This window comes from Sciurus carolinensis, chromosome 5 (genome assembly GCF_902686445.1).
Source record: "Sciurus carolinensis chromosome 5, mSciCar1.2, whole genome shotgun sequence".
NCBI classification, from domain to species: Eukaryota; Metazoa; Chordata; class Mammalia; order Rodentia; family Sciuridae; genus Sciurus; species Sciurus carolinensis.
Window position 1 is genome coordinate 18030994 of NC_062217.1, and position 26432 is coordinate 18057425.

Sequence of the window (26432 nt, forward strand, 5' to 3'; positions counted from 1 at the left end):
ATGAAGACTTGGAGAGCACTCAAACCATATACAAACCACAGCAGGGCCTCTCTTTATTCCTGCAAGCTGGAAAGAGGACCATAGCAAATGACAGCAAGAGAGAAAGAGCTAGCAAGAGGCAAGTTGCAATTTTATCACCTAATCATGAAAGTTTTGAATTAATTTTTAAGGATTACTACTTTTACATACATATTTAAAAGCAAATATATAAATTTTAATCTTTTTTTATTTATAAGAAAAGTATAAGATTTCATAAATTTTGTCACTAAACCTTCATGACCTTTATATATTCAGTTTTGTCCTCTTGTTTACAGTCTGACTGAGCGGTAAAGGTGTAACAATTCACCAATCAAAATGAACACTAAAAGGTCACTGTATTACAGATTGTAGTTGCTTTCTAAAAAAAATGCATCAAGCATTCAAATTCTGGCACATTTTTGCAAGTCCAAACTTGTACAATAAATCCATGGTGACATAAATGAGATCCTGGCTCCCGATAAGACTTGTAATAAATATGAGAAGAAAGTTCAACTCCCTGTCTTCTTTTTTATTTTCATATTTTAAAATCGGCCTCCAAAATCTTAGTAAGCTAGATATAGGAAGTGTTCCTGTTATGGATGTTATAAAACACAACAATCTTGGAAATATATTCCACGCTGCAAATTTTGAATTAAGAAAATATCACCATATTGACATATTTGTACATGCATGTATTTTGGAACTATTTGTAGGTGTTAAATAATTTCTATTATGATGACTATCCATTTTGCTTATCAGTTATTCATAAATGAGTGATTGCTATAATTTAAAAGAGTATTTTTGCCTCATAAATTATCTCAATGTGTGATCAAAATGAGACCAGTTTTGAAGAATAAATAATTCCTTTTTGCATTAATAACCTGAGCAGAACATATTTAATTGCTTTATTTTTGTTATTACTTGGTGTTATATTTATTGTTTAATTTTTGATTAACATGCAATAATTGCACAACTTATGGGGTTTGTGTGATATTTTAACATATATATATATATATATATATATATATATATATATATATGGCACCAACTGATCAAATCATTTCCGTGTCCTTATCATTTCTCCACATTTGGAACCTTTTAGCTTCTCCCTTCTGGTTCTTCATAAGCTATATGGCAGCTTTTTGTGAACTACAGTCACTCTACCATGTTAAAGAGCACTGGAATTTAATCCTTTTATCTGCATTGTGGTTCCTATTCTCTAACTTTCCTCAATACCCTCTCACCTCATCCTTCTCAATCTCTACTAATAATTCTATATTCAAACTATTTTTTTTAGCTTCTGCATATGAGAGAGAACACATGGTGTTGGTCTTTCCACATCTGGCTTGTTTCACTTAGCACATTTTCTGGTTCTATTCATTTTGTTGAAAATGACATAAATTTTATTTTGCTTTATGACTAACTAATATTCCATTGGGCACATAGTTCACATTCTCTTTATCTATTCATCCACTAATGAGCACCTAGGCTGATTTCATGCCTTGATTATTGTGAATTATACTGCAGTAAACATGGAAATGCAGGGATCCCTTTGTTAGTGCTGTGTATTAATTAGATCTTCATTGAAGGGACCAACATATCTGACACGAACAACTTAAAGGAAGCTTCAGTTTGGCTCAGTTTCAGAGGTTCAGTGTACAGCCATCCAGGTCAAAGGCAGAAACATCTTAGTGGAAGGGTGTATCAGAAGAAGACGCTCAACTCATGGCACCAGGAAGCAAAAGGAGGGCAAGGAAAGGGTCAGGGACAAGAGAGACCCTTCCAAGGCACACCCCATGTAACCTGTTTCCTCCAATCAGGACTCCCTCCTGCAGTTTCTACCACCTTCCACTAATGTCATTGAATTTTTAATCCATCAGTAGAATAATTCACAGATGAAATCAGAGTCCTCCAGATCCACTCACTTCCCAAGAGCCCTACCTCTGAATATGGCAGCACTGGGGTACCAAGCCCTCTGCACATGAGTCTTTGGTGGAGATTTCTCCTTTTTTCCCCCTATATTTTTAATTGATGCATTATAATTATACATAATGGTTGGATTCATTGTTATGTATTTGTACACGCACAACATATAACAACATAATTTGGTTCTTATTATTCCCCAATATTTTCTCTTTTGCCCCTTCTTCCCGCCTCCATCTCTTTCTGCTATTCTACAGGTCTCCCTTTGATTTTCTTGAGGTACCTATCCCTCATACCTTTCTTTTCCCTTTTTCTCCCTTGCTTCCTCATGAGAAAAAAATAGATAAAACAAAAAAACATACAACGCTTGATTTTCTATGATTGGCTTATTTTGTTTACCGAATGTTCTCAAGTCCATCTTTTTTCCTACAATTGACGCAATTTCATTCTTCTTTATGGTTGACTAAAGCTCCCTTGTATCTATGTGACACATTTTTAAATCCATTAATTTTGGAGACACTTCATATCCAAACCATAACATGCTGATTTCATTTCATTTCATTTAAATGATTTCATTTAAATATATATCCAGAAATGTAATAGCTAGATTCATTTTTAGTTTTCTTGAGGAATCTCTATACTGCTCTCCCTAAAAGCTATATGAATTTGTACTCCCTTTCACCACACCTTCATCAACATTTGTTATTTTTTTAATAATAACCATTCTTTTTGATACCTTATGGTTATGACAGAATTTCTCTGATGGTTAAGTTTTGATAGTATTAATTCTTTCAATCAATGAATGTAAGAGGTCTTTCTATTCGTATGTTGTTCATTTGTGTGTCCTCTTAAATTTATTTCATCAAAATATTTTGTAATTTTCATTTTAGAGGCCTTTACTTTCTTGATTAAATTTACTCCTAGTTTTTTTTTTTTTTTTTTTTTTAGGTTTTAGTTATTCACTAGTTTTGCAGCTATTGTGCATGGGAATGATTTCATGATTTCTCAGCAAGTTTATTTTTGGTGTATAAAAATAAGACTGATTTTTATATGTTGATTTTTTTATTTTGCAACTTTACTGAACTTATCAACTTACTCTTTTGGTGGATGGAGTCTTTAGGTTTTTCTATATGTAAGATCATCTTACCTATAAACAGGGATAGTTAAACTTCTTCCCTTTCTATTTGAATGGCTTTCTATTTCTTCCTCTTGACTAACCCCTCTGGCCTCTAGTACTATGTGGACTAACAGTGGTGAGGGTGAACATACTTGAGTGCTCCAGATATTAGAGAAAATGTGTTTAGTTTTTCTCCATTCAGTATGCAGTCTGTTGGTTTGTCACATATAGTCTCCCTTAAGAACATATAGTTTCTAAATACTTTGTATTTTCAGTATAAAAGAATAAGGAAAGAATTGTTTGTACTTTAAAACATTTTTTAAAAACTATTTTTCTTGTTGCCAATATACTTTAACCATTCTAAAGAGAGGTGGGGATATAAAGTTATCTTTAAAGGAATAAAATTAAATGACTAAAATTATTTAAAAAAAATTAATCTAACTTTTGATTAAGAGAAGACCAGGAGCATAGTCTGTTGATAATATGAAAGGTACCAAATCAAACCAGAAGCAAGGAATGCTATTTTCTCTTCTGAATGGAAGGTGAGTTCACAATGAGAAAACTAACTACGTGACCTTATTTATGGAGAAGTTTTGAGAAGTTGGAGAAAGTATGAGAAAAAGCAAATATGATGGTTTAGGAATTAAGCTGTACACAGAAGGTATTTTCTAAGGTGCTAGGATAAGCACCTAATTAAGTGCCAGCAGGCTGCAGGGAGCAGAGGCAGACTTGGATCTCTGTTTTCACACCTCGGCTGCTGAGAAGAGCTGTTGAAGGCAGCATCTCTTCAGACTTTTTGTGCTCCTGGGCCTCTAAAAGGCCAAGAAGTCAGAGGCTGCTCAAAGCAAAAAGGCCAGCAGATCGAGAAACAGTGCTATCATTAAAACACAGAAAATCTCACTGTGAGCCCAAGGTACACTGCCACCCTAAGGACAAAGGGCCCCTCAAAATGCCTAAGCTTCATATCCTCAAAAACAATGTTCTTTTAAAGCCACTATGTGAAAGTAAGCAATTAGTGCTTAATCTGTACTTGTGAGACTATTTTAATAGCTACACTTTTGAAGATTGTGTAGGCATATTGCTGTTGGCATTGGGGTAATGTCAGAGCCTCTAGGGATATGATTTACTGTACACTTTTAACAAAGACTGAAGCAAGGTTTCTCTCTTCTCTGGCCTTGATTTGATTACTAATCAAGGTAACTGGATGAAAATATCCTTGCCTTCACTCCAATTTTAAACTTTACCCTACATTATAATTTTATGAGCAAATAGGTTGGGCACTTTCATCACATTTCAGCAATCCGTTTGGAAAAGATGTACTTTACATTTGGCCATCATCCCATTGAAAAGTAGCCATGAATAGCTTATGAATGGAAGGAAGGCCAGGCAAGCAAGAAGATGCAATCTCTTTCTGGAATTTAGAGGGTGGATAGGTTTGTCATGATGGCTCAGCTGCGGGGAAAGGGACCAGTACACATGCTGCCAGAATTGAGGCAAATTTCAAGCATAAAATCCTGATGGATGATTAGAACTGTGAAGAAGAACAGAAATTAAGATTGAAGCTGTTACCTATGGAAACAGCTATGTAGGTCAGCTTTCCGTGGGCTTCTCCTCATCCCGCCCCTCAGCCGCATCCCCTGTACCCAGGGTAAAGCCACAGCAATACTCCTGGGAATGGCTTTGCCAGGAGAGGCATGGTGAAACAACTGAATGAGACCTGAGCTTGACAGGTCAACTTAGTAACCATTTTTGTGACTTCTCCTCAAAGAGCAGAAGAAACTATCACATCACCATAAATGACAATGAGGAAGATGTAGGTTCAAAGAAATGTTCTCACCTGGGCCCCCACCAACATGTTTGCTCACCATGTGATGAAGCCCACTGACTTAGGAGCAACCCCCCCACCAAAGAAAAGGTGAGAGGGATCCTCAAAGCCACAGCAATAAAATAGAAAAAAATAACTCTTTTAGAGTAGAATTGAAGTCATCACAGAAAAGTTTTCAATTATAGTGAAAACTATTATGGTCTATATTTTGAGAAAGAAGCACTAGTTTTACATGGAATTATATTTATATGCATTTGAAACAGAGGGATTGGGGCATTTCTTTTTTTTTTTTTTTAAATTTCTTATTCTTTTTATTTTTAGTTTGAAAAAGAGTTTACCAAACACTCTGAAATTCAGGCACAACTGTAGAAAAAAAGGCAAAGATCAATGAGCTTCAAGTATAGTTACAAGCTTTTAAATCTCAGGTATAATGCCATCCTGCGTGGTTTTGTTGTGGAAACCAGACCAGGAAGACAAAAGTTATGTATCTGCATAGCATCAAAATGTTTGAATTTGAATTTTAGTTATCTGTTTTCATAGTATTGTTTGCATGCATTTCTGGTTTTTTTCCTTTTATATTACTTTTTAATTTTATTCCTACTCATAATTTTAGGAATATGTAACTTTTAGGAATCACCCTGCTTCCTTGTGATTTTTTGGTTTTTTTCTAATGTCACATACTTTTTACATAGGGTAATGTTGTTTGATTCATTCTGCCATTTTTTTCCCTTCTCCCCCCCCCCCCCCCCCCCCCCCCCCCTCTATACAGTCCTTCCTTCCTCCATTCCTGCCCCCCTCCCTAAACCCAACTCCAACCCCAACACTAACCCCTCCCACCCCCCATTATGTGTCATCATCCACTTATTAGCGATATCATTTGTCCTTTGGTTTTTTGAGATTGGCTTATCTCACTTAGCATGATATTCTCCAGTTTCATCCATTTGCCTGCAAATGCCATAATTTTATCATTCTTTATGGCTGAGTAATATTCCATTGTATATATATACCACATTTTCTTTATCCATTCATCAATTGAAGGGCATCTAGGTTGGTTCCACAATCTGGCTATTGTGAACTGAGCAGCTATGAACATTGATGTGGCTGTATCTCTGTAATATGCTGATTTTAAGTCCTTTGGGTATAGGCCAAGGAGTGGGATAGCTGGGTCAAATGGTGGTTCCATTCCAAGTTTTCTAAGGAGTCTCCATACTGCTTTCCAGAGTGGCTGCAGTAATTTACAGCCCCACCAGCAATGTATGAGTGTACCTTTCTCCCCACATCCTCGCCAACACCTGTTGTTGCTTGTATTCTTGATAATCGCTCTCTAATTGGGGTGAGATGGAATCTTAGGGTGGTTTTGATTTGCATTTCTCTTATTACTAGAGATGTTGAACATTTTTCCATATGTTTGTTGATTGCTTATAGATCTTCTTCTGTGAAGTGTCTATTCATTTCCTTAGCCCATTTGTCAATTGGATTATTTGCATTCTTGGTGTAGAGTTTTTTGAGTTCTTTATAGATTCTGGAGATTAGTGCTCTATCTGAAGTATGATTGGCAAAGATTTTTTCCCACTCTGTAGGCTCTTTCTTCCCATTGCTGATAATTTCCTTTGCTGAGAGAAAACTTTTTAGTTTGAATCTATCCCAGTTATTAATTCTTGCTTTTATTTCTTGTGCTATGTGAGTCCTGTTGAGGAAGTCTGGTTCTAAGCCGACATGTTGAAGCTCTGGACCTACTTTTTCTTCTATAAGATGCAAGGTCTCTGGTCTGATTCCGAGATCCTTAATCCATTTTGAGTTTAGTTTCGTGCATGGTGAGAGATATGGGTTTAGTTTCATTCTGTTGCATATGGATTTCCAATTCTCCCAGCACCATTTGTTGAAGAGGCTATCTTTTCTCCATTGCATATTTTTGGCACTTTTGTCTAGTATGAGAAAATTGTATTTATTTGGGTTTGTGTCTGTGTCCTCTATTCTGTACCATTGATCCACCTTTCTATTTTGGTAGGATTGGGGCATTTCTATCCTCCCTTACATAAAAAGAGATCCGGAAGCACATTCAACAAAGCAGCTAGTCAGTCTTTTCAGAAAAAGATTATTGTTGTGATTAAAAAGTTTGGGCTTGGGTTGAAGCTCAGTGTTGAACATATTTCCTAGTATGCATAAGACCCTGGATTTGATGCCCAGAACTGAGGGGTGGGGGGTTTTGCTTGTGGGTAGGACATAGTTAATTTTACCTGATAATTTCTACATAGATTGAAAAGTGAAATGTTAAAAATTAACTCAAATACAAGTTTGTACAATCTGAGGTAAGCCAAAGGCACTGTTAGTATGAATCCAAAGCAGGAAACGATAAAGGAAAAGTTCATAGATCAACTAGGTATAATTTCAAATCTTCATTTTTCAATTATAAAGTTTTCCTGTTTAGTAAAGTAACTTACAACTTAATTTTAATAATATTACAATTATATCTCTACAAACACAAGTATAAACCTGGTTATTTGCTTGTGAGGGAGAATATGATATAGCATTTAAAATAGAATTAGACCAACATTAACTCATATCTTTATACAGAAAAGTGACATGAGGGCCCTTGGTTCATGAATACTCATTAAAAAGGAAGACACTGCAGCAAAAGAGGAGAGACAGTGGATTTGTCATAGAGTGTAACTTTTATGAAGCATGTACTGCTTGTTACTTTAGAGGGGTTAAAGCTTATAAACTAGTGGGTAGAAAAGTGAGTTGCTGCAACTTCTTTTTATGAGAAATTGAAATAGTTTATTAATGCTACTTTCAACACCTGCATTTATTGTCTGAGTGATCAACTTTCCTATGATCTATGTTATCTGCAAACTCTCCCAGATATGCAGATTTACAACTCCCATTGGCATCTACTATTAACCTGTCTCATTCAAATACACACTGTGTTTCTCTTGTCTTCATTCTTTGTATTGAGAGCTCTTATGCTTGGATGAACGTGCAGGTCAATCCTGGACAATATACTGATTGTAGAACTTATTTAATGAATGAAATAAAATGAAAGTACAAGAATACTTATCTGAAATTGAAATCCAAAGAAGGATCTTTTCTTTTCCTTGTAACATTGTGGGAGAATTAATTCATGGCAACATGAGACTACTTATGCTATTTTGGATATATACAGACAAATAGAAGGGTTTTGGTCTCAACCCACTTTAAATTATACAGTGGATTATAAAGTGTTTAAAATCTTGTCTTCCATCATAAGAGAGCATAATGAGAGAGATGGGTACTAGTCTGATTTGTGAATAATCTAAGGATGCTTTAAAAATACTGAAGTATAGACTCCTGGCACTAGCAAGATGAGGAAGTATGCGCACCTCAGTCTCCTACTGGCTGAAATTAAAGTCTGGACATAAAAAAAAAGCTAATGAATACTCTTAAAAGTGAAAATAGCTGATAGATTGAAAGTCAGACCTAAATATAAAATGACCTGTAACAAGGATGGGTTTAATGGCTCTTCCTCTTTGACTGTCCCAGCTTTGAATTCAGGGTAGACAAATTTCTGAAACCCTTTTTACCTAGAGAACTAGGAACTGTGGCCTCTGTGAAGTGGAACACAGGTAGAGGAATAATCTTGTGTCTTTCTCTTTTTCCCAACCAGTTTTGCCTGAAAAGCCCACTCAAGTTTTTCAGCTGCACTCTGAAGGTGAAAGCACTAGTGTAGTGTCAACAATGGACAGGCACAGAAACCCTGAAACCCAGAAATTAAAAGAAAAGATAAACACAAACCAATATCCCTCAAGAACATATGTAAAAATTTTCAAAATATATTAAGAAATAAAATCAGGCAATATTAAAAAAATAAAATGACAGTACTTCACAAAGGCATATCAGAAATGCAAAGCTGGTTAAACATTTAAAGTTCAATGAGTATAACTCACATATTAACAGACAAAGAAGGAAAAAGTCATGTCATCATTTCAGTAAAGCATCAAAGCTCTTAACAACATTCAATATCAGTCTACATAAAATGCTCTGCAAAGTGAGAATAGAAGAGTCTTGATTAACCTGGTAAAGGATAAGAACAAAAAGGTAACAACAAAAACTAACACTAAATTATACTTAATGGTGAATGTTGATTCTGGTTGATTCTCTCTAAGACAGGGCACAAGGCTAAGAAGTCTGCTCTTTCCACTTATGTTTAAATTCATATGAAAGTCCCGATTAGATCAATAATATGGATGGAGACATCAATGATTTCCACAACTCAAAGGAAGAAACAAAACTTTTTATTTTCTGACTATATAATAGTCTACATGAAATTATCCTAAATAAGCTATTTAAAAGCTCCTCAGTGTACTGAGTTTAGCGAGAGTGCAGTACGCAAAGTCAATACACAAAATCATACTTCTACATATTAACTAGGAACATTTGGAAATAAATGGAAAAACAATGTACCACTAGAATGATATAAAGTGCTTATGTAAAAAATTTACCAAAATGTGTGACGAAGTAGTATTTTAACAGCTAAAAATTGCTGAAAAAAATCAAAGAACTTAATAAACAGAGCAATATGGTTTTCACGGATAAGAAAAGCAATGTTCTTGAGATTTCAGTTCTTTCCAAATAAACCTACAGATTCAATAAAAAATCCCAGCAGTGTTGTATTTTAGTATTTTCAACAAATTTATTTCAAAATACATAGGAAAAGGAGGAAAAATTAAAGTATTCAAAGATATATTTTAAAGAATCATACATAATTTGTGATTTTAAGTTAATACATAGTGGTGTGGTACTGGAAAAAAAAAAGAGGTAGAAATATCAGTGGAACAGAATAGAAAGTTCACAAATAGAACCACACAAATAGTCTGGTGCACTGATTTTTTGTTGTTGTTGTTGTTTGTGTTTGCAATGTTGGGGATGAAACCTAGGGCCCTGCATATGCTAGGCAAGTGCTCTACCACTGAGCCGCACCCCCACCTCTGGTTAACAGTTTTTTCTTTTTTTAGACAAAGCGAAACTTCATCAAACTAAAAGCTTCCAATAGCAAAGTAAAAGATGAACAGCATAAAGATTCAACCAATGGAATTAGAGAGGTTACTTGCAAATCACCTGAGAATGGGATAATATTCAAAATACATAAATAATTCCTCGAATACTCCTTTGAGAAAGGCGCATTGGTAATTCAGCGAACAAAGATACCCTTTTTGACAAATGGTACTAAAACTATTGGACATACATATGCCAAGAAATGAATCTCAGCTTATAATTTACATACCACTTAAAAATACTTTTAAAAGAACTATAAACATATAAAGAAACACAGGGGGAAAGACCTTTGTAACTTCGGGGTTTTTCAAATATTCTTAGATGCAAAAACAAATCCATTCATAAAAAAGATAAACTGATACAATGGACTTCATTATAATTAAAATGTTTTGTTCTGTGAAAGATGCTCCTTAGAGAATAACCAGATAAGCCATAGACTAGGAGAAATGTTTGCAATTCACACGTCTGATAATAGAATTGTATCATGAATACATAACTGTCTCAAAACTCAATAACAAGGAAGCAACCAACCCAACACCAATGAGCAGACTAAATGAATATTTTAATAAACAGTAAAGATTGGTGACAAGCACATGTCATGAAGTTGAACATTATCAGTCATTAGAGAATGCAAATTAAACTGCAACAAGATGCCACTATGTAAAAATAATCACAATGGGAACATGGAATAACTGTACTTTCATCAGTAGTGCGAATGATGGGAAATCATACAGCCACACTGAAAATACTAAGGCAGTCTATTTATAAGGTTGAACATACTCTATTCATATGATTCCAACAAGCCCTCTCCTTGGATTTTGCTTGCTACATAAAAAGTTATGTTTAATCACTTGTCTGCAAATATTTATGGAAGTTTCATCAAGAGTCAACAAACCTGGTGTATCAATTTACTATGACTACCTTAACAAAGTACCACGGACTGGGGGCTTAAGCAAAAGAATGTTATTTTATCCCCGTTCAGGAGGCTAGAAAGAAAAGCTCACAGTGTTAGCAGAGTTGTTTGATTCTGAGGTCTCTTTCATGCATGTTTTGTTTCAATGCATGTCTGTGTCCCAGTCTTCTCTTATAAGGACACAAGGCATATTGGATTAAGGCTGGCCTTAAGGGCCTCATTTAAGTTTAGTTATCATTATTGTAAAAAGTCTGTCTTTAAGTGTACTCACATTTCCGAGGTTCTAGAACTTCAACATGTGAATGGAGGTGAGGATACAATCAGATCTTAACACCTGACAAAACTCAAAAGTCCTTCAACTGATGAAATAATAAACTTCAACTGTATAGAAATACTATGCAGCAATAAAATATAGTAAACTACACACACTCCAATATGGATCAATGTTAAATACTAAGAAAAAGATGCCAGTCTCAAGAGGGTACATCTTTTGTGATTCCTTTTACTAGACATTTTGAAAATGGGTTTACTGTGGGGATTGAGAAGAAATTAATGATCTAATAATTGTCAGGGATTGGGGAACAGTGTGTGGGGATTTGAGTGAAAAGGGATATTATAAGGGAGTGTTTTGTTGGTTGGGAAATTGTACTATATCTTGATATTGGTGGTTACATGATTATGCATTTGTCCAAACTTATAGAACTATACAAAAATGTGGATATTACTGTATATAAATTACATAATAACTCAAATAGGCTTCTTCTAATAGACTTTATTAAAATATTTAGCTATGAATGTACCTTTCTTCTGAAGATAAGAATAAAATTGACCATCACCAAATTCTGTGGAAAAGTATATATAAATATACTTTAGCAAGTAATAGAAGTAAATTTGCATAAATTTATGTTTTAAAAGAAATGCATTTAAAGGAACAATGTGACCTTTTATTTCATAAAGACCAGTCTCAATTTATTTGTAGAGAAGAAAAGCATATATATGTATGTGTGTGTATATATATATACACATACATATATATTCATTTTGAAAATTACTCCCCATTTATAGGACTCCATATTCAACCATACTTCCTTTCTTATTCAGGAAGAAAGAGAACAATAGACTCAGAGAAACCCAAGCTGAGGAAAATGAATCTGCCTACACACAGGAGGACATCTATGTATACAACTGTGTATACATCTATGTATACATCTGTGTAGATTCCCATAGAGGACTAATTTTTACTGATCCACATAATCTCTGTTTCTGAAAACTGGGAGAACACCCATATGTGGCAGCATACAGAAAGACCAGGTAGTGGGTGCCAAGTGGAGAGGGAAGTTTAACTGTTCGGTGATGTCTTATCACTTCTCTCTTATCACAGTGCACAGAGTATTATGGGCTTTTTACCCTTTAGTCTTCTAACTAGTCTATAAACTACTTATTTACCATCATTTTTCTCACTTCTATAACATTCTTCTTGTCCTAGAGAAACACAAGTCAGGCAGAAACAAATAAAGGCAGCCCCAACAATTTAAGCTTTCATTCTTGGTGTGTAAGTCAGAGTTGGGCAAAGAACAAAGATGTCCAGTGAAGATCTGAAGTAGGACTTTGTGTGTGTGCCCGAGTGGATGTGTTTGTGTGCTGATACCCTGGCCCTGAGGACTCTCTGGTGGGGGTGGACATGAGGCTCTGCCATGGAGAATTCCTCAGTATTGTTATGTACATATCAAAGCAAGAGCAAGAGCAGGTGAGAATGCTTCATTTCTACACTCACTCATTTAAAAAAATTTTATCGATGCATTAAAATTATACATAATAAGATCCACTATGCCATATTCATACTTGCACAAACAGAGCTGGATCAATCTCAGTCCCCAGTATCTTCATTTTCCCTCCCCGCCTCCCTCCCCCATCCTCTTGCTCTACTCTAATTTCCCTCTTATTAGTGTTATTGCTATTTTAATCAGTGCATTTTAATTATATATGTATATTCACATGTATATGTGACTCATTGTGGTATATTCATACATAGACATAGCATAATTTGGTATATTTCTTTCTCCATGGTAATTCATTTTTAAGGGGGAAGGAATTACTCAATCTCATTATTATTTGCAATCATCTGTTTTTCAGGTAAACAGCTACTTGAGGAAAAAGAGTGTAAGAATGATGTCTCTTGAAGACAAACAAAAGAACTCCCAAAACAAAAAAATACCCCAGAGAAATGGGTGCATGACTTTTTCCTGTGATTCAATATAACCATAAACAATAGCCCCACAGCCAAATAGCAAACATGAAGGAAGAGCTACTCACATCACCTTTAGTTTTTATTCACTGGTTTAAAAGAAAAATGAAACACCTTTTATCCCACGTGCTCACTCAAAGAGAATCCCTAACTTACTCTTTTGACCTTCATGCTTTTTTGGGAAAGTATTTTTCCTAATACTTTCTTATAGTGACCACTTATTTAAAGTATTTTATTGCATTGATTGACTCAAGAAGAATCTCTATTTGTCTGGCCAAAAGTAGTAATGAAAATAACTAAAAGTCCAAGAGTGATATTTCAGAGGTTTAATACCATTTCAAATATTTAATGTATGATTACTTGTATATGGTATTTCTAGACAGCTTCTTAATATGCCACTAACATTTCACACTGAAATAATTGGATTCAAAAGTATAAACAAGAACTTTTATCTAAGTTCTCAACTCTGTGATTAACCCCGTTGCTCTGTATTAAATTGTTTATGTTGTAAAGACAAACATCTAGCTTAACATACGGAAGTAAGTCACACTAATAAAGGAAAATCATGTTTGAAACAAGCTTAGTGACAAACAGGCACTAGCTTTAGTGCTATTTATAAAAATGTTTAATAAAAAGTAGGCATATGTTCTTTAGGTAACACTATTTTAATAGTTTTATGGAATATGCATAGATGCATTCTCCCTTTGAATGCAAATCCAAAACAGAGATGAGAGTTATTATGCGCTTACCAATAGCTGTTTCATCCAGTAAATTTTGTTTACATGAAATGATGGTCTTGGGTCCAATATTTTGGCTAGGGTAGGCAGTTGATATGATCAAATTAATAATCAGTGCAACACCTATCAAGGAAACAGGCACAAATGCTTTTCTGCAAAAACACTCTCCCCAACCCTACCAACCATCAGGAATAGTCTTCTGTCCGTCATGCCTGCATTCTAGATCAGGACCTCTCACCAGGGCCTTCCCTTCTGGCTTTCTCCTCAACATATACCGTGCTCCAATCTCCCCAGTACACATATACACACGTACACACATCCTCATACATGACTCTCTTAAAATCCTGTGATCAGCTTCAGTCTGTTGACTGTCCTCTTTCCTCCTAATTTCTCCTTCCAAGTTTCCACGACATGTCGCATCTGCTTCCTCACCCATGCCTTTCCCCATGTCCCGCTGCTGTCTGACTTCTTTGCTGGTTAGCTCTGCTAAACCCGCTCCCCAAGGTTCCTAGAGATTATGCAATATTGAAATTCAAAAAGCAGTTTCTATCCTAGTCTTACTGAACTTAGCGTTTGACACTCTTGATCCTCCCTTCTTGTTCTTTAATAATTATGTTTCCCAGTATATTCAGAAGACTACTTTATTTAGGTTTTCTTCAGTCTCTGACCATTATTTCTTATTCCAGTTAATATACTCTTTTGCTTCCCACGCATCTCTCTTCCATTATCTTCAATTCTCTTTCTTGGATTTATTTATGTTTTCATGGCTTGTTTGGAGTGGTCTTATCTGTAACAATTACTTCAGCTATGTCTTATAAGCAGATTTTCTGCAGTCAGTATTTCCAGCTCAAAGTATTCTTCTCATGTCTAAATTCTCTACCATTCTGAACAAATACAACTGGGATCTCTTCAGACAACACAAATTCTGTTTCTATAAATAAATGGGTCATTTCCCACTCAAACCCTATTTGTGTAATACTCACTGTTTCTTCTGTACAGACAACTTCTTCCAATCCATGGCTAAGACCTTGTGATTCATGCTATAGTCTTGAGTGTTATTCTGTCTCTAATCCATCTGATCATGAAATTCTTTGGGGTAAGGTCATTAAATATCTACCACTGTATTTTAAATGAATTTCAAAGAACTTAGTATTGCAAACACAGAAATTTATCCCGTTATTACCTCTTTATTAACTGTCCTTTCAACCATACCAGCTTTTTGTTTTTGAGTGAAATATTTTTCTAAAGTTGATACATTTCTTCATATTGAATCTTTTACCAGCATTAGTATCACACACTTCCCTAACTAAAGATTTGTTAGTTGTTAAAATTTATCACAAGTTTTTGGAAGACTTATTTGAAGCACGTTCCATCTGTATTTCCAGAATTTATTTACTACCTCCATAGAGAACTTATTTCATACTATTGTTCTTTTTCTTTTGGGCATAAGCACAAGTCTATGAAGGTAGAAATCTCTGTTATCAGCTGACACTCATTTTCTTATTTCCTAATTCACAGTTTCTTATTTCATTAGGGGCAGCAATATGCCTGTCTAACATCTTGATTTCCCAGGCTATGGTACTTAGAGAGGGTCATATGATTATTTGGACTTATACCAGTGGAATGTGATCAGAAGCCTAATTGGCCTGGTGATGGGGAAAGAGAAAGGCCATCTGCCACATGCCATTGCTTTCTGACTTTTCCCTCTCCTTCTCGGAATTATAGAAACCATGTAAGTAGATGAAGCCACCATTTTGCAAGTCTCAGAAAGACAGGTGAAGGAGGGTGGAATGGAAAGAAAGGCAGCGCTAGTTCAGTGGCAATACCAGGAAGCCACTGTACGGAACTGGACTGCCAACCCTGACCCCTTACTAAGCCATGCCACCACAGCTGGGTTTCTGTCACAAGTCAGAGCCAAACATGGTTCTCAATGAAACATCTTGCAAGTTAGAAAGGGAGCCCTTTGAAGGCAGGCATTGTATTCTACATCCCAATAACTGGTATATGTGAAGTTTTGACTGGAAAAACATCACCAATATGATTCTGTAGGAAGATTCCTCTCCTAAAATTAGGACATCGAAGGAAAATATTTAAATCTGAACATGAATAGGCATATGATAACGAAAAGTATGCACAGTCTCAGAAAGTTCTATTTCTTCATCTGGGTAAAATAAACTTACAAAGGAAAGAAAGATACTTTATTAGTTAGAATATTGAAGTAAACCTATAATTTTCTTATCCTTCAATTATCCATTTAGCTTGAGAAAACTAACATAACATTGCAATTGCTTAATTCCATGACACTGATAAATTGTTGTCTTGTCATTTAATTCACAAACTAGTAAATGGCAAGCACCAATTTTTCCTCTTTAAATTGTTTGAAATATATCTGTTGGTCTTCTGTTGTTGTCATTAGAGCAAATCTCACTTATTCATTTCTAGTGAGCAGGAAATAACTGTCTATCTGTCAATGACTGAATACCCTGACATACACTGTGATAGACAGAATAATTCATGGAAGCTACAGAAAGACCACTTCAGGTTTTTAGCAAAACATGATCAGTCTGATTTTTGTGTAGACATTTCCTGTCAAGTAGTTAATGAAGTCTGGCATTCAAATTGAAGTACTATTGATACTGGTAAACAGAACTGCTTAAGTTTAAAATGAATAAAAATTCTCCTCTATTACCTACTGTTTAGTCTGTGTCTGTATTTGCATATGTTTTGGGGTAGTGATAATTTATGTGCATAATACATAAGATGAAATCATTCCTGTGTTTTTCTTTTTTCTTCAGATATCGTATCTGAAACAATCAAAAGCTGCCAGTCTGTGGCTTTGCCAATGCATATAACTGGACTAGTTTCTTTCTGGCTTATTATCTCAATACATAGATTCTACCTCCTAAATAAAACTTTCAGTTACCTATATATCCTTTCATTTTTCCAGTGAATATGTTGATTATTTTTCTGTTTTCTTTTTCTGCATTTGTCACTACTTTTTAAGTTTCTTAGTTATATGAAATTGGTCTAATCAATTAAATATGTATTCATGAAGTATGACATAGTACAACATACTTTCTAAAAATAATAAATGGACAAATCAATGAAAAAAATAGAGTACCACAGAAATCATTTAAAGTGTTGTTTTTATTATTAACCCTCTAAGTTAGGGAGGATTTAATGTAATAATAATAATTATGATTAATATTTTTTCAGATTATCCTTAAGATTCCTGAAACACTTCAGTAAAGGTGAAAACAGAGACCATATGTGACATGATCAAAATACAGCTGGATATTCTAATAAAACTTTCCACTATTTCAGGGTCCCACTATTCTATAGCAGTAGCTTCCAGAAATCTGGTATTTTATTGAATCCAAATTGAGGAGCATTTGCTCTTCCAGTAAAATGATTTTGGATTGTGAATAAAGCTTAAAAGAAAGAATTGTTAATAAAAAGATTTTAGACAGAAGGGAACCTGAAGTAAAGAATTTGCATAGAGTAAGACAAAGAAGGAGATGAGTTATTATGAAAATATGATGAGAAAAGTGTGTGTGGGGGGATACAGAATGCTCTAGAAAGAACACAGCAAGGAGGCAAGATCAAGAGGACTTGAAGACTATGACAGTGAGGGTGAGTGACAGAAAGTATATGTAAATGATGAATGAGAAGCCATCTTTCATATTTCATAGTGGAGATAGATGTATCTTTGAAGTAATCTGTACAGATATGGCTATTGGACTTTGGAGAATTAAAGTGATCAGGAAGGCTTGCACTTCTAGAAAATAAAAACACAGTCTGGGAATAAAAACACAGATACAAAGACATGGAAAGACAATAGAATTAGAAGTGGTAACAGTGAAGTGAGAAAAATAAGTTCTAGAGATGAGAGGAAATCTTGAAGTTTGCAGAGCATGCAAAGGAAAAGTTTGTTTCTGCATATAGATTTGGTTAAGTATCTAGTACTACAGAAAATTGTCCAAAATAGGGCCGGGAGGAGTTGAGATGAGAATTATGTCTATAGGTAAAGAAACAAACTTCAGTAAAATACTGGAAATTAATATTATATTGCGGTAATATCATAAGGTTTATTTGATAGAACAAAGTGAGCATAGAAAATGCTAAATTTTCATTTCTTGGAAGGCAGAGAAGAAAACAGGAGCACACTTTAGAGCCTAAAGGAAAATCAAAGCATTGTAGTGTCCCTGTATATGGGATAGACCCTGCTGATTTTGTTGAAAATAAATTTCTATGATATCCAATGGGTATTACATTATCGTTTCCTTGAAATATTGTTTCATGGTTAAATTATTGTTATTGCATGGATAAACAAGGAAAAGTATCTGAAAATCAAAAATACTCAATTGGTACATTTCAATTATCATTGTTTTATTATTACTCATACAGCATATGGAAGATAAAAATTGTAATATTTCCGCTGTGTATAATTATTGTTGATGTTTGATGGGGAGTTTTAGGATGGAAGAATTTCAAGAAACTATGTAAGGGAGAAGCTGTAGGCCTAACAGGATAGCTGTAGCAAAGAAATAGGTGAGTGGTAGAGCAAAGTGGTTGAAATAAGCATGTCAGATGCAGAAAGGAGCCTTGGAAAGAGGAGAACACTATTCTTTTTTTTTAAATGGAAGGAAGAAAATAGGAAAAATTAATAAATTGAAACTTTCTTATAGAGAAAAGAAAAAATAATCTGGAGGAATTAGTAATGGGTGAATTAAGTCATTTCAAGGAAGAAATCTGCCTATGCAGGATATGGTAAGCTACAGGTGGAACTCGTTGAGAATGGAGAGGATGGTCAAGAACAGCAAGCTGAGTAACCAGATAGAGATTTAGCAATGGGGGCGAGTACATCATTTGGTCACTATATTATGGTGTACTCTACATATTGACTTAGTCTGTAAGCTTCCATGCTCACTTACAGGTTATACTCTAAGCCCTGTGATACATTTTTAGTTTTTTAAACTATGAGAAAAATCTATAAAAGAGTAACAGAAATATTTAAGAGAACAGTAAAAAGTACATATTTTCCAGAATATTCTTTCTTCAATTTTTGGGAATTACAACCATCAACTATACAATGGAAATTCGAGGACAACATGGTCTAAAAAATGTTCTTATCTTATTCTGGAAATTAGACTATAGGGTTATTCAGTACTCTTGAAAGTGGTCTGGTACTGGAGAAGTTTGACTTTTTAAAAATATTATGAAACTAAGAATATCATGTGAAAATGTTATAAGAAAATATATATGAACCCAGGGATAATTTTCCCCTCATGGTATTTCCTGTTTATATTGCCAATTTGAGTGAAATGAAATCTCAGCTCTCTGTTTTGGTAGAAATAATAAAAGAGGGAGTTATACCTTGCATTTAGCAATGCCTAGAAATCACCTTCCTGAAAGACATCAATGTTATAATACAGAGAATATTATACAATGACAGATGAAAAAGTCTAGAACTACTAAATATTGAAAAGGTATGAGTGCTTGCTTTGAAAATTCACTTTCACATTTTAACAATAGTTGAACTAGAATACATAAAGTATTCCTAAACATACTCAGTAAATAGAGAACAAAAGTGTTAAATACACAAAGATTTTACTTCAACAGTTAATTTGCTATGATCCATTATTTTACTTAATAAACAATTTTATGCTAGAAATAGGCAGGTTTCTCCCTTCATATTATCTTTACCCAAGAGCAATTAAATAAATATCATCGATTACTTGCAAATTACAGATTGTGGATTCAGAGCTCAAAACTAAAGCTCTGAGGATATAATTCAATTAAAATGATCCATAATTGTGAATTCCCCTCACAAGTGCCCCTAGGAGAAGAAGCTTCTTTTTCACATCAAAGTGAATTATTTTAATGACCATGACCTAGACAGGAAAAAACTATTAAAAAGTTAGAAACATCCTAACCCCTTTGCAATTAAAAAAAAAAGAAGAAGAAAGGAAGAAAAGAAGAGCAAAAGCAAAACCACAACTTCTTTCTGTTGCTTCTTTATACCTTACCCCTTGTGTGTTCTTTAAAAATATGAACACAGGGGTGTGCGTCAGATCAATGATGGAGCTAATCCAATATTTTCTGACAGGTCAATATATTAAATGGTGGTGGGATTGTCATCTACAATGTCCCTGCAAAGGACTGGCTAGGGCTCCAAATACTCTGAACTTCACATAATCCATTTTACACCTGTCACCTCTAATTTACCAAACCAGTTTGGACCAACACTTTCAGCAGGACCCTGAACAAGAGGTACAGAGATCCATCCAAAGTACCCCATCAGCCCCCTTCCTCTTATTCTGCAGGCAAATTGCAAACTTGCATCTTTGTCTTTCAGCACTTTATGCATCACTTTTAGCAGAAGAAAGTCTTGAACTAAGACTAGGTATCCTACACTCATGTCTACCATAGAATAATTATTTCATCCACAATCTCTTAGGAGTCTCCCCTAATAAATTGGAAATGTATATGACCTACTTCCAGATCATCTGTGAAAATACAATTTTAAAAATATGTAAGGTATTCTGACTTCCAGAATAGTAAAGACCTCTCAAAGTATACTTCTTTATAAATCAAAGATAACACTGGGAAAAACTCAAAATCAAAATTTTCAGAACTCTGAAAATTAATCAAAGGGGTATAATAATTCGAGGAGTATTTCTTCAAGAAGACTATTGAAAGTCAGTAAGCTTTGTTACGTTTTACCTTGCTCTATTCCCATCCCTGTCTCCCAGTTCTGTGGTAAAAATCATGGTAAATTCAACAAAACTTAGCAACCATTGACGGGAATGAGTGGAAGGGGCGCGATGGACTTGGAGCTCCTGAAAAGGACTACCTTAGAATTTATCAGTGTTTAACAGACAGCTCCTTCAAAACTTCTTATAGACTGTGTCCTTACCTGACCTAGTGCATGCACTCTCAATGCAAATTGCCTTTTCCACTAGGGTATTTGCCAAAAATAATCGATGGCAATGCTTTAATATTTCAGCTATCTAAAATGGTGATAGCAAATGGAACAAGTAAGTGAGTGACCACAAATCTTAAAAGGAATTCTGGAGAATGAGGAATGAGATATCCATATGGTGCTATGAAAAGCCCCAATATTTCCCTGGGAATCTGAAAGAACAATTGCATATGCAACATTGTGTGCATTTCCAGGAAAACCTGAGGAAGTCCTAATCTCTTGTTGCTGGCTGACCAAGAAGAACTATAAGTGAAGTCCCCATAGGAATGTTAAAAATGTGACCCCCACAGAGAAAATAGTGAATGCATTATAGGCACAAGGCATTGAAGGAAATCAACTGTATCCACACAAACACATTTTTGATTAGGAAAGTTTTATAATAAGTTTGAACATTTTCCTAATTTACTAGGGACATATCCTGGTCCTTGTTTTCTCCAAAACAAACAAACAAACAGCTACTATACTGGCATTGCAGAAAACGGAAGGAAAAAAATATCATAATTTTAGTGGCACTTGGATGCTTTAGGAAGGGTGATAGTTTTTAAAAAAGACAAAATTTTTTATTTGTTCTAATTAATTACATATGACAGTTGAATGCTTCTTGACATATACATAAATGGAGTATACATCTCATTCTTCTGATTATTAAAAAATAGTAAGATAAATATTTAGAATGTCATGCATATACACTTACCTAGAATTGTCAAAGAAAAGCAAAACAAGACACCAATAATACTCTGTGTCCCAAAATCTGATTCATAAATATTCTAAAATAATATCATAGGACCACTTTGTTTAAAATTGTTTTTAACTTCAGTTCTGTTCTCAGCAGTCTCCAGCAATCTACCTCGTGTTATTTCTCATTTTCCTGTCTCAGACTTTCTAAATGTTTTCATAAGGTTTCCCCCACTCAAGTTTACCCTTGAAAACTTTTCTTGGCTTCTTCCTTTACAGAGAAAGAAGCAGCATTCAGGGATATTCCATTTAAGTTTTCAGACCCAACTGGACACTAATTTCTGCATACATTACAGATCTCCTACAGGTCCTTTAGAGGAAAATGTGCCCTTTCAATAATCCTCAATGAATCCTACTCATTGTGTTACGTAAGTGCATCCTTACCACTCTGATCAGAACGTTGGAACCATTAATTACATTCTCTTTCCCACACTCTCGAGCTCTCCTCCAATATGCTTACTCCCTCTTATCCACAGGCCCAATTTGCTTATACTTCAGGGAAACCAATTATTGTTTCCGAGTCATTGGCTACATAATTTGCTCTTTTACATCCATAAGCAAGATTATTTTTAAAAATAAATGAATTGCTATTTACTTCTTTTCAACTTTCTTCTTGACCCTCTGGTATCTGATCCCAGTTTGGCCACCTCTCTTCTTGTGTAAAGAAAGTTAACAAGGACACACCAACCACCTTGGGCTATGGTAATCTTGCAGGCTTGTCATTGACAACCTTAGAGCATTTGATATGGTTAGGGTCTCCTTAGAACTCTATACCTTTTCTTTCTTCTAATTCCTTCTGGCTTTCATAATTTCCCCCATCCTTTTACTTCTAGTTTTTTTTCCCCCCCATTGCTTTTTTAAAAATGGTATTTTTCTGTTTTTCATCCAGAGCTTCCTCTCATGCTGTCTCCTTTTGTAAGGGAAGCTCATCTATTTACATGACGTCAGTCACTGACCATATGCTTATGAATGACAAATCTGTAGGTCTTATCTGGACCTCTTTCCAGACTCCTTATATTCACCTTGCAAATTATTCCTTCTGGATGTCCCGAAGGTAAAAGAAAATCACTGACTGTTGACAATATCCAGACAGCTCATATGCATTTCAGTTTGGCATTGGACTATTACCTTGAATATTTTGAAGTTGTTAGTTTAGATTTATTTCTCCCTCTAAAATCATATATTCTTAATTTTTTCATCATATGCCAGGGGCACAACTAGAGTTAGCCAGGATTTATTCGAAGGTGGATAATTGTTATAAAATCTTGAAAGGAAAATGATTAAAGAATAGCCTGACTTTTCAGAGGCATCATTTTGTTTCCCAGAACCAACTGCATAGTCTAAGGCTGTTACTATTAATTTTGAATATTCTTGCTACAAATGACTTGAGGTAGTGCACATAAATTAATTTGATGTTATAAACTGTAAGTCATCCATGTTTAAACACTTTCATCCTAATTGCAGAAAATTTCAAATTTAAATTCATTTCCTCCAGTTTGTTTGCATCCTAATTAAATGATAGCAGGGATAGCTCGGGAAAGAGTGAATATATGCATTAAAACACGTTGGGAATCCACTGTGGACATGGCCAGCCCATGGTAACCAACATAATCTGTGTATAGACACTTATGAGCTCAACAGGGTTGGTGTAAACAAGCTAGCTAATTGTATCCCTAAGGAGTGGGGCTGCTAAGCCCTGTATTTGTCACCTTTCAGTGAAAACTAAAACAAAATATCATTTTGAAAGTGAGCAGCTTATTGGTAATTTTGCATATTAAATAGTAAAATTTTATTTCCCACCAGTCAAAAATTAATGAAAGCAGTGTGAAAAAAATAAAAGAAAATATAAAGTAATGGGGAAAGATCATATCTAAATAATTTTATTTTTCAGAATTAATTAACAGACCACTAATATATTTATCATTTGTTGTTTTAATAGGTCAGTTCCCTATCCCTTCATTGAATAGATGTGTGCTGAAAACAGCATTCCTATAAAAACAAATGTATTATTGTTCTTATTAATGACCACAGACAATTTGCCACACTATTAAAATATCTTGGTAGCAGCTCTAACTAGAGAAAAAAAATGTATTAAAACATTGCATTATTCTACTATGTCCTGTCTAATCTTTACTACATATTGTGATAGCTTGATATGACAAATGTGACCATGGCCAAAGGTTATTCTTTATTGATGTCTCTAAAGGTAGTCATGCTGTTGTAATGAAGATTCCCTAGGGACAAGACAAACCTTGTATATGTTTTAGCTTTCATGGTTTAGTACAACTTGACTTTCAGGCTCCTTGGTCTTAGCCTCTCTAGTCTTCCCCATGAAATTCTTCCAAAGAGAAGTAATAGTGAATTGCAACTAACTTTGTGTTTCAAATATAAAATGCCATATCAAATAACAAGGTGTTATCCAAAACTACACATCACCTGGGACTTGAAGATGTGAATAGTCAGTTCACAGAAAAGTACAACTGGGTAATAAATATATGAAAAAGTTTAAACTTGCTAAATCAGTATTGTGACTTTTTTCCAATAAGTTAGTACATATTTAGGTTTGAATTTTAAAAGAAGAAAATCCTGCAAGTATCAAAAAAGCTTCCTAAGTTTTTTTTTTTTTTTAATTTCTATCTTAATACTATAAACTACACAAAACTAAAGGACATTAGTCAAAGTAGTAGTATTTTTTCTAACACTTCATATAATGGCCTCCATTTAGGATATGGTATCCATCAGACATGTTTAAGGATTTGAGGCAATTTCTACTTAATTTTAAGAAATAATAAAATGACATTTCTAGTATGAAATTCATCTATCGATAAAGAATGTATATTTTGACTTTCAGAAGTTCAAGAATTAAATTTCAACTACAACATTTAATGTTCATATATTGCTTGGTCTTAATGTTGATATACAGAAATGAGTGTTATGCCAAACTTGAGTTATGCTCCAATTATTTAGCATAATTCTTTTGTAGTATTTATTCTTTTGATGTTTTCTGAATTTAACATTTTTCTTTCTTTTTATTTTGTAAGGAAATATATTCTAATTCTCTCTTTTTCCTCCTCTTTTCTTTTTCTTGGAAGAAAAGGTAAAAGTGAAAAATAAACTGTATTAAATATATATCTATATACACACACATTTAAAGTTTGTGGGGCCACTGGAGGTGAGTACAGACGCTGATGGTAGAACCCTCATGAATGGGATTAGTGCCCTTATAAAAGAGCCCCTTAAGGGCTTCCTTGCCTCTTCACCCTATAAGAACATAGTAAGAAGGGACCCTCTTCCTGAGTCAGGAAGCAGCACTCACCAGACACCAAATCTGCAGACATTCTAATCTTGGACTTACCAGTCTTTGGAAAAGTAAAAAATAAGTTTCTATTGATTATAATCTACCAGATATAAGATATTTTGTTATAGCAGCCTATACAGACTGAGGTCATTCATCTTTAGGGTCTGCAATGAAACTGGAAATGACTGCTCTAGCCTAGTAATCATCTGTAAGTAAGTTTCATTTCTGTAGAACTATAGACTAGAAGCACCCATTGGATGAAATCTGATTATGATTGCTCTGTTTGGTAATTCAGGTACAAGGTTATGGAATCAGACAGCGCTAGATTTCACATAGATTAATGGAGGCTCCTAAGAGTTTTGAAAAATAAATCTTTCCTGGTAAAATTAATAAAGAAGATTCATTTAGATGACTATCACTTTGGTCTGTGGATGGCTTGCAACTTTATAATGTTTTATTCTGAAGTAATTTTAGACTTCTAGGAATATTATATACACAGGAACACATATTCAAATTATTCAAGTAAGAAAGCTAACACAAATGTAATAATATTAACTTATCAACATATTTTATTACCTAGAATCCTATGTGGCCTTTGGGTATCAGGATTTTTGTTCCAATCTGTGAGAGTTACACAGCCTTCCCTTATCTTTTATGAGTGATCCTTTCATACTGGTTAGCTATTTTGTACAAGGTCTCTCAATTTGGATTGACCTAGTATTTCCTCATCATTAGATTGAGATCATGTTTTTTTGGCAACAATTCACTAAAGTAATGTCTCATTCTTTTTAGTGCATAATATGATGCTGACACATCCTATTGCTGGTAATGTTAAACTTGGTTTACTTGTTTAAGGTGGTGCCTGCTTGGTTTCAAATAGAAAATGAAAAAATATTAAATGACTGCTTAAAGGGTTAGGTCTATAGGGGTATATTAGTTTTCTATGGTTGCATAACAAATTACAAACTAAGAGGGTCAAAACAGTGCACGTTCACGATCTCGCTTTCTGTGGGATAGTTCTGGTAGGAATGATGGGAGTCATGTGATCTGGGTGTCCCAAGGCTGCAGTCAAGGTGTTGACTTGGCTGCATGCTCATCCAGAGGTTTGACTGGGGAGGAACTACTTCCATGCTCCTTGCTGACTTGTTGGCAGTGTCCTACCCTCCAGTCCTAACAGCTGCCCTGGTTCCCAGCACATGGCTCCCCCACAGACAGTTCACCACTGACTGTTTGCTTTCTTACATCAGCATGACAATATCCCACATGGACTAGGACTTAAGTGCCTGTTTCAAGGACTTTGCTTTAAGTCAGGTCTGCACAAGTTAATCTGTCTTTTGATTAACTTTAAATAAAGTAAATTTGGATCTTAATTATGCCTGAAAAAATCCTTTCACCTTGACATTCTGTTAACTACAAGCAAACCACAGTTTCAGCCTGAATTCAGGGAGGGAGAATTATACAAAGGTATGACTTAATGTGTGGGTGGGGTGGGGGGTGGCAGTCACCTTAGGCTGAGTCTAACACAGTGGGGGAGCATCTTAATTCAGTTTACATAATCAGTTATTGATCAGCTACTCCGCAGCTGGCACTCTGACTTTTACTAAC

The 26432-nt window shown here is 34.7% G+C and overlaps 1 protein-coding gene across 2 annotated transcripts in view; it reads right to left on the reverse strand.

The window, feature by feature from the left end:
• Positions 1–26432, reverse strand: part of Gpc5 (glypican 5) — a 1347364-nt gene that overhangs the window by 703585 nt on the left and 617347 nt on the right. The gene's annotated exons all lie outside the window — the stretch shown is intronic.